This window comes from Oncorhynchus masou, chromosome 6, assembly GCF_036934945.1.
Source record: "Oncorhynchus masou masou isolate Uvic2021 chromosome 6, UVic_Omas_1.1, whole genome shotgun sequence".
Classification (NCBI taxonomy): Eukaryota; Metazoa; Chordata; class Actinopteri; order Salmoniformes; family Salmonidae; genus Oncorhynchus; species Oncorhynchus masou.
In genome coordinates this window covers 43,001,606-43,018,716 of record NC_088217.1, presented here as the reverse complement: position 1 = coordinate 43,018,716, position 17,111 = coordinate 43,001,606, and the positions used below count along the sequence as shown (strand labels likewise).

The window sequence follows — 17,111 nt, the reverse complement described above, 5'->3', positions numbered from 1 at the left end:
TAGCTTTTAAGGTTAGGGTAAGAGTACAGGTTAGGGTTAGGGATTAGGGAAAATAGGATTTTGAATGGGACTGAATTGTGTGCCCCCACAATGTTAGTTGATGAGACTGTGTGTGTCTGTGATCAATTTTCGGGTGATGTTAAGGCGGTGTTAGTGTCAAACGCATGTTAGTTTGTAATTTCGTCATGTAAACTGCACTCTGGCATTTTCCAGCCCTAACGCCTGGTTTTAGTGGTAATGCAGTTAGTTATGGCGGACAGTGGAAACGCAGCCCATCCAACGGTGACGCACACTGACCATGTGCGCATGGGTCAAGAGTAGCCTAATGTGCATTTGGTATCTGTATACCTCGCATTTAGAAACATAAAATGTTATGCTTTTCCCCCATAGCCTCCCTTCCTCTCAATTATGTTTTTTTTGTCTGCCCAATGCAATGGCGAAGGAGTCAAGACTGTCGATAAAGGGTTTGGCTCTTGATACAGCTTGGAAATAAACGTTATTTATCAAATGAACTAACTATGTTTAATTCTTACCCGATTTAATTCATTATCATCTTCCTGTTGAGATTCACAGTTTCAACCACTTTAAGACGTCTTTCTGGTCTGATGTGTTCATTCTTAACCCATCATTTTATACAGTTCATTCAAATGGGAGGTTCCGTCAGGCTGACACGCTCTCTGACCTCACTCAAGGGGGAGGTGATTACTTACTTGTACAAAGTCATAGAAACAATTTCCTCATATAGGTTCTAAAATCACATCCCACTCTTAACAGAAACACTTTCATCATTTTTTATATTCCATGGGCAACGCATCGGATGGACACTTCACACACACAGTGTATTTACAGGAAATTGTACAGGAAATGACATCACAAAATAACAACCAAACCGACATCTTTTTGGTCACCTCTGCCCATTCTCCACGTTCTATGTTAGAAATATTTTTCCAGTATTTTAGAGTTCTGGTGGGAAAATGTCAAAGGCACATTTCTTGGGGGAATTAGGAGAGGGAGATGGCTGAATGTTCTGTCCCTGATTTAAAACAGGGTGTGAGCTGTCAACCCCCTCTGAGGGTGAGAGGGAGTCTGGTTGAAGTTAATTATTGCAAAGCTGATCTGACCTATTCAGCCTTATCCTCCCAGGACAGTCATGACAGCTTAGTTTAGAATTAGATTAGAATTATTTGTTCCTTATTAGGCCTTATAAATCATTAATTGAATCTTGCTTATTGACCAAGTTTGACATGTCCATGCTCAGCCATATGTAATTTACAGTAGGCCTAGCCCATATATCAGTGTAAATGTTATTGAAGCCATGCAATTACTTAAAACAATGTGGACACAAATGGGTTCAAGTTAATGTATGTAGCAATGATAGGTCTACATATTGTTATTTGTATCTGTAATCCATTTAGCAAACTATAGTTGACTAACATTGGAATTGGAATTGATTCCAAGGCAATAGATAAATACACAAACTGAAGCAACCATGGAGCACGTTCTGGTTGGTCAGTCAGGGGCCAAGCCTCGACACACACATAACTTTTACTTGTTTATTCATCAAAACCCAGCCCTTTCGCACCAGGGCAGGTTTGTTAAAATAGAGCCCATAGTGACCTATTTTGGGGTGGATTGAAGGTGTGTGTCACACCCTTACCATAGTTTGCTTTGTATGTTTCTATGTTTTGTTTGGTCAGGGTGTGATCTGAGTCGGCATTCTATGTTGTGTGTCTAGTTTGTCTGTTTCTGTGTTTGGCCTGATATGGTTCTCAATCAGAGGCAGGTGTTAGTCATTGTCTCTGATTGGGAACCATATTTAGGTAGCCTGTTTGATGTTGGGTTTTGGGCTGTCTTGGTTTTTGTTAGTCTATTCATGTATAGTTTCTTTATTAAAGAACCATGAATAATAACCACGCTGCGTTTTGGTCCGCCTCTCCTTCGACACAAGAAAACCGTTAGTGTGGAGTTATTATAGTGGGTTAGTGGGCTGGAATAATAGGATAGTGCGTATTATCATACGCCATTTAATGTGTTTCTAAGCTCTCTAAATGTTTTAGTTTGAACATTCTGAAAATTCTGTGGCAGTGATTTCAGTTTAAAATGTTGAAGTCAGAATGTCATGAATAAGTTCATTTGAAGTATGAATGGTATCGAAAAGCTGTCTTGAAGCAATCTACAGTGCCTTGCAAAGTATTCATCCCCTTTGGCGTTTTTCCTATTTTGTTGCATTTACAACCTGTAATTTAAATGAATTTATTTGGATTACATGTGATGGACATACACAAAATAGTCCACGTTTGTGAAGTGAAATTTAAAAAATTACTTGTTTAAAAAATAAAAAGTGGTGCATACATATGTATTCACCCCTTTTGCTATGAAACCCCTAAATAAGATCTGGTGCAACCAATTACCTTCAAAAGTAACATAATTAGTTAAATAAAGTCCACCAGTGTGCAATCTAAGTGTGAAATGATCTGTCACATGATCTCAGTATATATACACCTGTTCTGAACGGCCACAGAGTCTGCAACACCACTAAGCAAGGGGCACCACCAAGCAAGCGGCACCAAGAAGAATAAGGAACTATCCAAACAGTTCAGGGACAAAGTTGTGGAGAAGTACAGATCAGGGTTGGGTTATAAAATATCTGTAAACATCCCACGGAGCACCATTAAATCCATTATTAAAATATTGAAAGAATATGGCACCACAAACAAACCTGCCAAGAGAGGACTCCCCAAACATATGGAAGAAGGTGCTCTGGTCACCTTCCAGCAGGACAATGATCCTAAGCATGCTGCTAAAGCAACACTCAAGTGGTTTAAGGGGAAACATTTAAATGTCTTGGAATGGCCTTGTCAAAGCCCAGATCTCAATCCAATTGAGAATCTGTGGTATGACTTAAATATTGCTGTACACCAGCGGAACCCATCCAACTTGAAGGAGCTGGAGCAGTTTTGCCTTGAAGAATGGACAAAATCCCAGTGGCTAGATGTTCCAAGCTTATAGAGACATACCCCAAGACTTGCGGCTGTAATTGCTGCAAAAGGTGGCTCTACAAAGTATTGACTTTGGGGTGAGGGTGAATAGTTATGCATAGTTATAGTTATGTTTTTTGTCTTATTTCTTCTTTGCATCACAATAACAAACATTTTGCATCTTCAAAGTGGTAGGCATGTTGTGTAAATCAAATGATACAACCCCCCCAAAATCTATTTTAATTCCAGGTTGTAAGGCAACAAAATAGGAAAAATGGGGGTGAATACTTTCGCAAGCCACTGTATGTTGAGTCAGTCTGCACATTTCAACATTGGGTTGGTGTTTGTAGCTGTAACGGATCATTAGCAGTGGAGATTCCAAAATTAGCCTTTGATGTCTATTGAGCTTTTATGCAAATGTAAATGGTTATAGCTCAAAAAGTACAAATATCATATGTTTTTTGACAAACAATCTAAGTTGAGTCAGTCTGTTTCAGCTACAGTCTGTAGCTGAAACAGATTTATGTTTAATTTTTTTATTTCTCCAAATGGTTTTATTATGCACAATGCCACAGTGTACATAATTAACTGGTCATTTTCTGACAGAATATATTCCGAGTGGTCACACTCTAACTATATTTGTTGTGTTCAAATGAGCACAGTGAGTAGCTTACTGACTGCCTGCTGTACGTTTGGTGAACACAAATAACTTGGATTGCAATGTTACAAAAATGGAAATATAACAAAACAAGAAGAGAAACTAGACAGGGCAACCAAAGGTCGTGGTCTGGTTGAGAAACTCCTCTGTAGACAGAACTCCTCCGAGACAGACACCTCTGTTGTCTCTGGACTGGCAGTCTGATTGTGAGGGCCAGTCCTCTATCCATGTCTGTTTTCCTAGATCATATTTGTACTGCAGCAGTCCGTGTTCACCCACTCTGTGACTCAACTTTCTTCTGCATACTGCAGCGCTCTTCAGCACACATACACGTCTCCGAGAGACAGTCTGCTTGGGGTACCGTCCTCCCTCTGTAGGTGGTAGAACTTCACACAGTCCTTCTGATTGTAGTACTCGTATACAGAGATGGCAGCTGGCTTTAGAACTGTGGATCTCCAAATATATTTTGTCTGCTAGCTTATGGGATACCTTAATCCAGATATAGGATGAGAGTGGCACACCCTGATCTGTTTCACCTGACATTGTCATTGTCTTCACCCCCAACAGGTGTCGCTTATTTCCCCTGGTGTATTTATCCCTGTGTTTCCTGTCTCTCTGTGCCAGTTCATCTTGTCAAGTCAACCAGTGTGTTTTTCCCGTGCTCCTGCTTTTTCTCATCTCTTTTGCAAGTCCTCCCGGTTTTGACCATACTGCCTGCCCTGACTCTGAACCCGCCTACCTGACCATACTGCCTGCCCTGACTCTGAACCCGCCTGCCTGACCATACTGCCTGCCTAACCACCAGCCTGCCTGCCACTCTGTACCTACTGGACTCTGACCCTGTTATGATCTTTTTGCCTGTCCATGACCATTCTCTTGCCTACCCCTTGGATGCTAATAAATATCAGAGACTCTGCTTCCTGTGTCTGCCTGTAGGTCTCGCCCTGTGCCCTTATAGAGAGAGAGCCTCTTTCAGACAGAACTTTATCCCTCTCAAATTTCTCTACGTAGTGCATCCTCCCCTCTGGCAACTTTTTCAGATTGTCTGCATCTACGATGAAGCCTGTCAGCATGCCGATGTCCAGGACAGAAAATGTTGCGTCTCTCTCCAAGTTACGATGAACCATCTGAATAGTGAGCATGAACAACTCCTTGGCATCCTCGTTGGCTTGTTTTGTCCATCTTAGTGAGGGTGAGAGAGAGGTCACTGCCCTTTTCCTCTGGCTGGGCATTGTACAGCTTCACCACCGACACAGTCGCCTCAATATTTCTTGAGGCTTTTACTGTCAGGTTCTTGTCTATGGCGTTGACCTTTTCATTATGACTGAGGATCTGGTTCTTGTTGTTAATGGACCACTTGGCAACTGATGCTCTGTCAGCCACTTATATGTGGATGTTCAGGTCAATGTCCTTTCGTTCCTTCACGTTGCTTCAATACTCAGCCACAGCCTGGAACACCATGATGGTGGACTGTGTGGATCCGTATCCCCCTCCCACCTTGTTCTGCGTGTTGAGCCACTTGACAATGTGGCCGGCCTCTTCGATAGCCTTCAGCTTGACCGAGGCCAGCAGGGAGTACAATGTGGCCTCCAGCGTGAATTGATTACCATCAGATACTGGCCAGTGGTCCAGCTGTGGAGATGCAAACTTCAGTAGGGTCTCCTTGTTGAGTTTTCCTGCATTGGCCAGAGCATAGGAGGTCATAGCTACAGCATAGGGGTTATTTAGCGTGGACAGATGCCTCTCCAGGTATGTTACTGCCTTAATCATACTGACTGGAAGGCTGTTGACAGACTGCTCACACAGCGAGCTTGCCTCTTGCATGGCGATGAGAACGAAGGCTGTCCTTGAGGTGTCAATGTCCGACCCCCTCATGTTACCTGTTATCTCTGCATGAATGACGGGAGAAAACTCACTGAAGATGCCATTAGGCTGTTGTGTGTGCAGGATCAGCCACTTGACTGTACTACAGAGCACTTTCTCCAGAACACTGATCAGAGTACTGGACATGGCAAACACCTTCGCTACATACACTGTCAGCCAGGTGCTGCTCTTTATGCTGACCCAGGCAGTGTAGGGGCCATTATATTTACGGTATGGCAGCTCTATGTTGATGTACTTGATGGTTGTGCTTAGTTTGTCCAAGCCAATTTCCTCCCACTTTTTGGTGTTGTACAGGTAGTGTGTAGCAATGATAAGCAGGGTCATGTATATCATGATCTCTTCCCCACTCCCGACTGGCTGAACTATCAGATTGCCCAGTTAGTCTCCACTGATGGCCTGCTCCACCAGCACACTGATCAGTGTGACAGCATCAGAGTTTGGCACCTGGTTCCTAGGCACTCCACTGGGTATGTGTGCCGTCTGCTCTCCACCATGTTTAGCAGGGTTCAAGAATATGATGGTTTCCTTCTTGACTAGCACCCCCTCAGCCACAATGCGCAGGTCCCTCTTAACCCCATTGTCATTGTTGTAGGAGTGTTTCACAGAAGCCTTGACCTCGATGGAGTGCAGGCCTAGCTTAACCTGTTGATGCTCTGGGGGCGCAATTTCATTTTTGGATGAAAAACGTTCCCGTTTTAAACAAGATATTTTGTCACAAAAAGATGCTCGACTATGCATATAATTGCTACCGTTCGAAAGAAAACACTCTGACGTGTCCAGAAATACAAAGATCTTCTCTGTGCGTGCCCTAAAATGTGAGCTTCAGGCAAAACCAAGATGAGATGGCATCCAGGAAATGACAAGGATTTTTGAGGCTCTGTTTTTCAAGATCTCCTTATATGGCTGTGAACGCAAGAGGAATTAGTCAGCCCTTTCTGTCGTTTCCCCAAGGTGTCTGCAGCATTGTGACGTATTTGTGGGCAGATCATTGGAAGATTGACCATAACAGACCACATTTACCACGTGTCCGCCCGGTGTCCTGCGCCGAAATTGGTGCGCAAAAGTCACCTGCCAGTATTTTTCCATGGGACACAGAGAGGAAAGCAAGCTTCCACGAACTGCATGTCAATGAAGAGATATGTGAAAAAACACCTTGAGGATTGATTCCAAACAACGTTTGCCATGTTTCGGTCGATATTATGTAGTTAATCCGGAAAAAGTTTCACGTTGTAGGTGACTGCATTTTCGGTTCGTTTCGGTAGCCAGACGCAATGTAGAAAACGGAACGATTTCTCCTACACACAGACGCTTTCAGGAAACACTGCGCATTTGGTATGTGACTGAGACTCTCCTCATTGAAAACATCAGAAGCTCTTCAAAGGTAAATGATTTTATTTATTTGGTTATCTGGTTTTTGTGAAAATGTTGCGTGCTACATGCTACACAAAATGCTATGCTAGCTTTGCATACTCTTACACAAATTAGTCAATTTCTATGGTTCAAAAGCATATTTTGAAAATCTGAGATGACAGTGTTGTTAAGAAAAGGCTAAGCTTGAGAGCAAACGCATTATTTTAATTTTATTTGCGATTTTCAGAAATCGTTAACGTTGCGTTATGCTAATGAGCCTGAGGCTTTAGTCACGATCCCGGATCCGGGATGGGGAGTTTCAAGAAGTTAACAGGGATAATGGCAAGGGACGACCCGGCTGGACATGTTCACTTCCTGAGTGTAACCTTCCACATAAAGCTCTCAGGGAACACACGTCTAGACCAAAAGTCTTCAGAACGCACACTGCGTGGGAGCAGCGGTGCGTTGTGTTTGAAGTTGTCCTTCTTGGAGGCCATCTAGTTACTGGCCATAGAAGTGATGATGTCACTGATGGTCACTGCTCATCTCTGCCTGTCACTATCAGTACAGCTGGGGTCTGTTCTGATCCTAGTCCCTTTAGGAGTATCTGTCTCAAATACCAGATCAGCATCCCAGAACACCCCCATACTGTCTGCTCCTTTTCCAGCTGTACAGCCTGTATCATGCTTTTCTATTGCGTTCCAGCTCTTGGTCTGTGTAATACAGTGTGTGTTGTTGAGTATGCAGACTCCCTTGTCTACAGCCACCAGTTGCACTCTAGATCCCGAGTCTCCAGTGACGGTCAGACTGAAAGCCCTACAAGGCATACAGGATGCATTGGGCCTGGTCGACGTCACTTTCAGTGAGTCCATGCATGAGACCTTTCTGTCAACCCAGACAGAATCTGCCACCAGGTCAGCTGTTCCGACATGGTTGTACGCTACAATACGTAACGACGGAAGCATCTCCTTGGAAATGGGAACCGACAGTGTCACCGGTGCGCTGCTCTGTCTCTTGAAACATCCCGCGTTCACCAGCTGACCTCTGCTCAGGAACATGTATGTAAGGTCATGGCTCTGTATGGGGAGGCATCCAAGGTTCAGGTTGATCTTTAATGGTGCCTCTTATCTTTGGATCATTTGAGTCAACCCCGACATGGAAGAAATTCTTGGTGGAAGTCCTGTAGGGGAGAGCCTTCATGCTGGCCTCACCCTGTCTGGTGGGGAGGTTAGCTGGGTCCTTGGTCTTCACAAAGTTTTCCACTCCATTGGCTGTAGAGTTTCAGGATTTGTAATGTAAACCGAGTCAAAGGGCATGCCAGGTTTGAAGAATTCGGTTGTTCTCTTGAAGAGGATGGTGTATGGCGAAGAGACGATTGGGATACCTCTCTTCTCTGCCTCCACCATCTCACCCCCTCTCTCTGTTAACACGCTGACTGACACGTAGTGGGCTGACTGACCAGTTGATGGGTGTCTATGAAAGTCTGTGTGATGTATTCAAACACAGAACACAGAACACAGAAAAACATCGTTTTTGACTGCACTGGGTGTTTAAATGAATAAAATGGACAGTAAATGATTAATTAGGTAATGGACTTTGATGTACTATTAAAGCCTAAGCTAACTAATGCCTTCAGTTTCAGCTGAAGTCGGAAGTTTACATATACTTAGGTTGGAGTCATTAAAACTCGTTTTTCAACCACTCTACAAATTTCTTGTAAACAAACTATAGTTTTGGCAAGTCGGTTAGGACATCTACAGTGCCTTGCGAAAGTATTCGGCCCCCTTGAACTTTGCGACCTTTTGCCACATTTCAGGCTTCAAACATAAAGATATAAAACTGTGAAGAATCAACAACAAGTGGGACACAACCGTGAAGTGGAACGACATTTATTGGATATTTCAAACTTTTTTAACAAATCAAAAACTGAAAAATTGGGCGTGCAAAATTATTCAGCCCCTTTATATTCAGTGCAGCAAACTCTCTCCAGAAGTTCAGTGAGGATCTCTGAATGATCCAATGTTGACCTAAATGACTAATGATGATAAATACAATCCACCTGTGTGTAATCAAGTCTCCGTATAAATGCACCTGCACTGTGATTGTCTCAGCGGTCCGTTAAAAGCGCAGAGAGCATCATGAAGAACAAGGAACACACCAGGCAGGTCCGAAATACTGTTGTGAAGAAGTTTAAAGACGGATTTGGATACAAAAAGATTTACCAAGCTTTAAACATCCCAAGGAGCACTGTGCAAGCGATAATATTGAAATGGAAGGAGTATCAGACCACTGCAAATCTACCAAGACCTGGCCGTCCCTCTAAACATTCAGCTCATACAAGGAGAATACTGATCAGAGATGCAGCCAAGAGGCCCATGATCACTCTGGATGAACTGCAGAGATCAACAGCTGAGGTGGGAGACTCTGTCCATAGGACAACAATCAGTCGTATATTGCACAAATCTGGCCTTTATGGAAGAGTGGCAAGAAGAAAGCCATTTCTTAAAGATATCCATAAAAAGTGTCATTTAAAGTTTGCCACAAGCCACCTGGGAGACACACCCAACATGTGGAAGAAGGTGCTCTGGTCAGATGATACCAAAATTTAACTTTTTGGCAACAATGCAAAACGTTATGTTTGGCGTAAAAGCAACACAGCTCATCACCCTGAACACACCATCCCCACTGTCAAACATGGTGGTGGCAGCATCATGGTTTGGGCCTGCTTTTCTTCAGCAGGGACAGGGAAGATGGTTAAAATTGATGGGAAGATGGATGGAGCCAAATACAGGACCATTCTGGAAAAGAACCTGATGGAGTCTGCAAAAGACCTGAGACTGGGACGGAGATTTGTCTTCCAACAAGACAATGATACAAAACATACAGCAAAATCTAAAATGGAATGGTTCAAAAATAAACATATCCAGGTGTTAGAATGGCCAAGTCAAAGTCCAGACCTGAATCCAATCGAGAATCTGTGGAAAGAACTGAAAACTGCTGTTCACAAATGCTCTCCATCCAACCTCACTGAGCTCGAGCTGTTTTGCAAGGAGGAATGGGAAAAAATGTCAGTCTCTCGATGTGCAAAACTGATAGAGACATACCCCAAGCAACTTACAGCTGTAATCGCAGCAAAAGGTGGCGCTACAAATATTAACTTAAGGGGGCTGAATAATTTTGCACGCCCAATTTTTCAGTTTTTGATTTGTTAAAAAAGTTTGAAATATCCAATAAATGTCGTTCCACTTCATGATTGTGTCCCACTTGTTGTTGATTCTTCACAAAAAATACAGTTTTATATCTTTATGTTTGAAGCCTGAAATGTGGCAAAAGGTCGCAAAGTTCAAGGGGGCCGAATACTTTCGCAAGGCACCGTACTTTGTGCATGACCCAAGTCATTTTGCCAACAATTGTTTACAGACAGATTATTTCACTTAAAGTTTACTGTATCACAATTCCAGTGGGTCAGAAGTTTACATACACTAAGTTGACTGTGCCTTTAAACAGCTTGGAAAATTACAGAAAATGATGTCATGGCTTTAGAAGCTTCTGTTAGGCTAATTGACATAATTTGAGTCAATTGGAGGTGTACCTGTGGATGTATTTCAAGGCCACACTTCAAACTCAATGCTTCTTTGCTTGACATCATGGGAAAATGAAAAGAAATCAGCCAAGACCGCAGAAGAAAAATGTGTAGACCGCCACAAGTCTGGTTCATCCTTGAGAGCAATTTACAAATGCCTGAATGTACCACGTCCATCTGTACAAACAATAGTACGCAAGTATAAACACCATGGGACCACGCAGCTGTCATACAGCTCAGGAAGGGGATGCCTTCTGTCTCCTAGAGATGAACGTACTTTGGTGCGGAAATTGCAAATCAATCCCAGAACAACAGCAAAAAACCTTGTGAAGATGTGGGTACAAAAGTATCTACATCCACAGTAAAATGAGTCCTATATCGCAATAACCGGAAAGGTTGCTCAGCAAGGAAGAAGCCACTGCTCCAAAACTGCCATTAAAAAATCCAGACTACGGTTTGCAACTGCACATGGGGACAAAGATTGTACTTTTTGGAGAAATGTCCTCTGGTCTGACGAAACAAAAATAGAACTGTTTGGCCAAAATAACCATCGTTATGTTTGGAGGAAAAAGGGGGAGGCTTGCAAGCCGGAGAACACCATCCAAACCGTGAAACACGGGGGTTGCAGGATCATGTTGTGGGGGTGCTTTGCTGCAGGAGGGACTGGTGCACTTCACAAAATAGATGGCATCATGAGGAAGGACAATTAGTTGGATATATTGAAGCAACATCTTAAGACATCAGTCAGGAAGTTAAAGGTTGCTCGCAAATGGGTCTTCCAAATGGACAATGACCCCAAGCATACTTCCAAAGTTGTGGCAAAATGGCATAAGGACAGCAAAGTCAAGGTATTGGAGTGGCCACCACAAAGCCCTACTTCAATCTATAGAGAATTTTCGGGCAGAACTGAAAAAGCGTGTGCGAGCACTGAGGCCTACAAACCTGACTCAGTTACACCAGCTCTGTCAGGAGGAATGGGCCAAAATTCACCCAACTTATTGTGGGAAGCTTGTGGAAGGCTACCTGAGACGTTTGACCCAAGTGAAACTATTTAAAGGCAATGCTACTAAATACTAATTGAGTGCATGTAAACGTCTGACCCACTGGGAATGTGATGAAATAATTTATTCCCTCTACTATTATTTGGACATTTCACATTCTTAAAATAAAGTGGTGATCCTAATTGACCAAAAACAGGTTATTGTTACTAGGATTAAATGTCAGGAATTTTGAAAAACAGAGTTTAAATGTATTTGGATAAGGTGTATGTAAACTTCCGACTGTACACAGTTGGTTTCAAGACAGGTCAGCAGCTCATGATATAGTCACTGTCAAAACAACATCTAAACCCTAAACGCCATGGAGAACTCTGTGTACTGTATCTCACAATGAGTCTCACAATTGATGGAAATTGATGTAAAATATATCACTCGCCACTTTAAACAATGCTACTTAATATAATGTTTACATACCCTACATTACTCATCTCATATGTATATGTATATACTGTACTCTATATCATCTACTGCATCTTCATGTAATACATGCATCACTAGCCACTTTAAACTATGCCACTTTGTTTACATACCCTACATTACACATCTCATATGTATATACTGTACTCGATACCATCTACTGCATCTTGCCTTTGTCGTTCTGTACCATCACTCATTAATATATCTTTATGTACATATTCTTTTTCCCTTTACACTTGGTAGTAGTTTTGGAATTGTTAGGTTAGATTACACGTTGGTTATTACTGCATTGTCGGAACTAGAAGCACAAGCATTTCGCTACACTCACATTAACATCTGCTAACCATGTGTATGTGACAAATACATTTGATTTGATTTGAGTCCATGTGTGTCAACACAACATCAACACCTCATTAGAATAAAGAACTCATTGTATCTCACTTTATGACTAATAAGCTGACACATACAATGGGAGTGTCGTAGAAATTCTAACCAATAGTTAGAGAGATTCTGTAGATTCTTCAAATGACAACTTTATTATAAGATTTGCAAAAATGGAGTGGTTAACAATCACTCAATGGTGTTGAGTTAAGAGCCCAACAAACACAGTTGGTCTCAGCTTTTAAAGGAAAGTACAACCTCTTTGTTTACGTGGCAGTTAGCAGATCTGTGGAAACGGGTGGGGAACATAGTGTGTAAAAGGTGATTAGCTTGTCTGTGCAGATTAAGATAGCTGATGTTGCCACTATTCTCTGTTCTTTCGCAAGTTTCCACACAGCTGAGTTCCTGCAGATTGTGAAAACAAACTATTGGTCATCATAATGCCAGCAGCTGACCTCTCAGGTCGGGAGGTCAGTACAGGACAGGGGTAAGGGTTAGTCAAGTGTCAGACAGCATCACCATGGCAGGTCCTTTCTGCACGATGTCACACCACACTAGTCAGTGCATCACACTCTTACACACACAGTCAGAAGTATATGGATTTATTTCTCAAATAATCTTGTTACCATGGTTTTGCCATGAAAGTGTGCAAGCAGTGTTTGCAATCAACTAACATTAGCTGAAAACCAGCCAAACCATTGTACATATCTACTGAGCACCAGCTGTCTGATATTATCTTATTAACTTCCATTTATACTCCATAATGTGCACATTCAAGTGAATGCGTAATATTTGTAAGACCTACAGATGCATATGTAGCAGGGGTGTGCGCTAGTGGTGTTCAATTGGAGACGTCACCCGCTCTTAGAACTTGAAGTAGTGCTCCTGCAAGGGCCGTGGATTTTGTGGAGCAACAGTTAACAAAACTTTGTGGGTGACAGTTGACAATGTGTTCAGAGGGTCCCTGGTTCAAGCCCAGGTTGGGGCAAGGAGAGGAAAAGAAGAAAAACTGTTACACGTAGCATAATATCCATTGCTAAACATCAATAAACACATAACACAGATAGGGTCTACCAAAAATGTATCTATGTTTGGGTGAGCCTGTTTCATGACAGGCCAAACTGAGCTACTTATTTCTGTCAATGATGAGACAAACTGTAAACACACACTGTGTCAACTTCACCTTTTCCACTCTGGCACTGGCAGGTCTACCGTAATCATTAAACAATCCTGCACAGGAACCATAGGACAGCGATGAGGTAGCTACACCCTTGATCAGAGCTAGTAAGTGAGGACCAGAGCCAGACCAGAGCTAGTGCAGACCAGAACTAGCTCGCTACGAGCTATGCCCTGGACCAGAGCTGAACCAGAGCTTGTGCAGATCAGAGCTAGCAAGCTACTAGCTACGCCCTGGACCAGAGCAAGACAAGAGTTTACTAGCTATGCCCTGGACCAGAGTTGGATCAGAGCTAGATCACAGCTAGGACAGAGTGAGCAAGCTAATAGCTATGCCCTGGACAAGAGCAAGACCAGTGCTAAAGTCCAGGGCGAAGCAAGTAGCTAGCTCTGGTCTGCACTAGCTCTGGTCTAGCTCTCGTCTCCACAAACTATCTCTGGTCCAGGACATAACTAGTAGCTAGCTAGTAAAAGTCTGACTAGCTCTGGTCTAGTTCTGGTCTGCACTAGCAGTTTTTGGCCGGGGTAAATAAGAATTTGTTCATAACCGACTTGCCCAGTTACATAAAGGTTAAACTTTTTTTTTAAAGCAATGGTCCAGATCTTGTCCAGAGAGCTTACTTACTAACTAGCTAGCTAGTAGTTATTTCCTATAGAAGATTTTGGTGCTTTTATGCACATTTAAAAGGGTTATTGTTAAAAAAGCACAAATAGTAATAATCTTTTAATGAGTAAGTAAGTTAAGTCAGTCTGTACATATCAATGCAGGGATGTCCTTGTCCCATTGCAACTCCTGTGGCGGGCCGGGCACAGTGAACGCTGACACGGTCGCCAGGTGTACGGTGTAGCTGGCTTCTGGGTTAAGTGGAGTTTGTGTCAAGAACCAGTGCGACTTTGTTGGGTTGTGTTTCGGTGGATGCACGGTCCTAGACCTTCGCCTCTCCCGATTCCACTCGGGAATTGCAGTGATGAGACAAGACTGTAACTAACAATTGGATTGTGGAGAAAACAGGGAATTTAGAAATATTGAAAATAACTATAATGAGGCTATACACAGGGTGTACCGGTACCGAGTCAGTATGCGGGGTTACAGGTTAGTTGGGGTAATTTGTACATGTAGGCAGGGGTGACATGACTATGCATAGATAATAAACAGTGAGTAGCAGCAATCTACAAGACAAATAGAGGGGAGGGGGGTTGAATGTAATAGTGTGGTGGCCATTTGATTCATTGTTCAGCAGTCTTATGGCTTGGGGGTAAATCCCTGTTTGGGATAGGGGGCAGAATTTTCACATTCGGATGAAAAGCGTGCCCAGAGTAAACTGCCTGCTACTCAGGCCCAGAAGCTAAGATATGCATATTATTAATATATGTGGATAGGAAACACTCTTTAGTTTCTAAAGCTGTTTGAATGATGTCTGTGAGTATAACAGAACTCATATGGCAGGCAAAATCTGAGGAAAAATCCAACCAGGAAGTGGGAAATCTGAGGTTTGTAGTTTTTCAACTCATTGCCTATCCAACATACAGTGTCTATTGTACTTCCTAAGGCTTCCACTAGATGTCAACAGTCTTTAGAACATTGTTTCAGGCTTCTACTGTGAAGGGGGAGCAAATAAGAGCTGTTTCAATCAGGTGTCTGGCAGAAGGCCATGGGCTGGTCACGCGCGTGGCTGTGAGAGCGACCTACGTTCCATTGCATTTCTAAAGACAAAGGAATTGTCCGGTTGAAACATTATTGAAGATTTATGATAAAAACATCCTAAAGATTGATTGTATACATCGTTTGTCATGTTTCTACGAACTGTAATATAACTTTTTGGACTTTTCGTCTGAACTTTCGCCTGGACTTGCCCGCACCTCATGATTTGTGAACTAAACGCACAAACAAAAGGAGGTATTTGGACATAAATTATGGACTTTATCGAACAAAACAAACATTTATTGTGGAACTGGGATTCCTGTGAGTGCATTCTGATGAAGATCATCAAAGGTAAGTGTTATTTTGTTATTGACCAAATACTCATTTTCCACCATAATTTGCAAATAAATTAATTAAAAATCCTACTAAATCCTAAAATCCTCCTGTGATTTTCTGGATTTTTTTCCCTAATTTTGTCTGTCATAGTTGAAGTGTACCTATGATGAAAATTACAGGCCTCTCTCATATTTTTAAGTGGGAGAACTTGCACAATTGGTGGCTGACTAAATACTTTTTTGCCCCACTGTATATCTCTCCGTATATACAGTCCGATTCCATACAGCCAGCTGGGTTCCCAGTACATCGACAGAAATAAAGAACTCTCCATGGGCAGAAGAATGGCAGAGGTTTATGTTTTATGATTAACTACTCATGGTATGATTGTGATAAAGTCCTTTTGTTCACCTGCTCTAGAGTACCTCACAATCAAATGCCGACCATATTCCCTCACAAGATAATTCTCTTCGGTTATAGTCACAGCCGTGTATATTCCCCCTCAAGCTGATACCAATTCAGCAAAACAGATCACGACTCCATTCTGCTCCTCCCTTCCTATAGACAGGAACTCAAACATGAAGTATCCGTGCTAAAATCTATCAGAATCCATGCTTCAAGATTGTTTTGATCACGCTGACTGGGAAATGTTCCAGGTTGCCTCTGAGAATAACATTGACGTATACAGTCATGGCCAAAAGTTTTGAGAATGACACAAATATACATTTTCACAAAGTTTGCTGCTTCAATGTCTTTAGATATTTTTGCCAGATGTTACTATGGAATACTGAAGTATAATTACAAGCATTTCATAAGTGTCAAAGGCTTTTATTGACACTTACATGAAGTTGATGCAAAGAGTCAATATTTGCAGTGTTGACTCTTCTATTTCAAGACCTCTGCAATCCGCCCTGGCATGCTGTCAATTAACTTCTGGGCCACATCCTGATTGATGGCAGCCCATTATTGCATAATCAATGCTTGGAGTTTGTCAGAATTTGTGGGTTTTTGTTTGTCCACCCACCTCTTGAGGATTGACCACAAGTTCTCAATGGGATTAAGGTCTGGGGGGTTTCCTGGCCATGGACCCAAAATATCAATGTTTTGTTTCCCGAGCAACTTATTTACCACTTTTGCTTTATGGCAAGGTGCATTGTGCGTCACCAAACTGTTCATGGATGATTGGGAGAAGTTGCTCTCGGAGGATATGTTGGTACCTTTCTTTATTCATGGCTGTGTTCTTAGGCAAAATTGTGAGTGAGCCCACACCCTTGGCTGAGAAGCAACCCCACACATGAATGATCTCAGGATGCTTTACTGTTGGCATGACACAGGACTGATGGTAGCGCTCACCTTGTCTTCTCCGGATGCCCCAAACAATCGGAAAGGGGATTCATCAGAGAAAATGACTTAACCCCAGTCCTCAGCAGTCCAATCTCTGGACCTTTTGCAGGATATCAGTCTGTCCCTGATGTTTTTCCTGTGAAGTGGCTTCTTTGTTGCCCTTCTTGACACCAGGCCATCCTCCAAAAGTCTTTGCCTCACTGTGCGTGCAGATTCACTCACACCTGCCTGCTGCCATTCCTGAGCAAGCTCTGTACTGGTGGTGCCCCCAGCTGAATCAACTTTAGGAGACGGTCCTGTCGCTTGC

General features: G+C 42.6%; 1 protein-coding gene and 1 pseudogene across 1 annotated transcript in view; both read right to left on the bottom strand.

Moving 5' to 3' along the window:
- Nucleotides 1-17,111, bottom strand: part of LOC135541615 (mitochondrial S-adenosylmethionine carrier protein-like) — a 75,847-nt gene that overhangs the window by 44,817 nt on the left and 13,919 nt on the right. The window lies entirely within an intron of this gene.
- Nucleotides 3,908-8,398, bottom strand: LOC135541042 (complement C3-like; annotated as a pseudogene).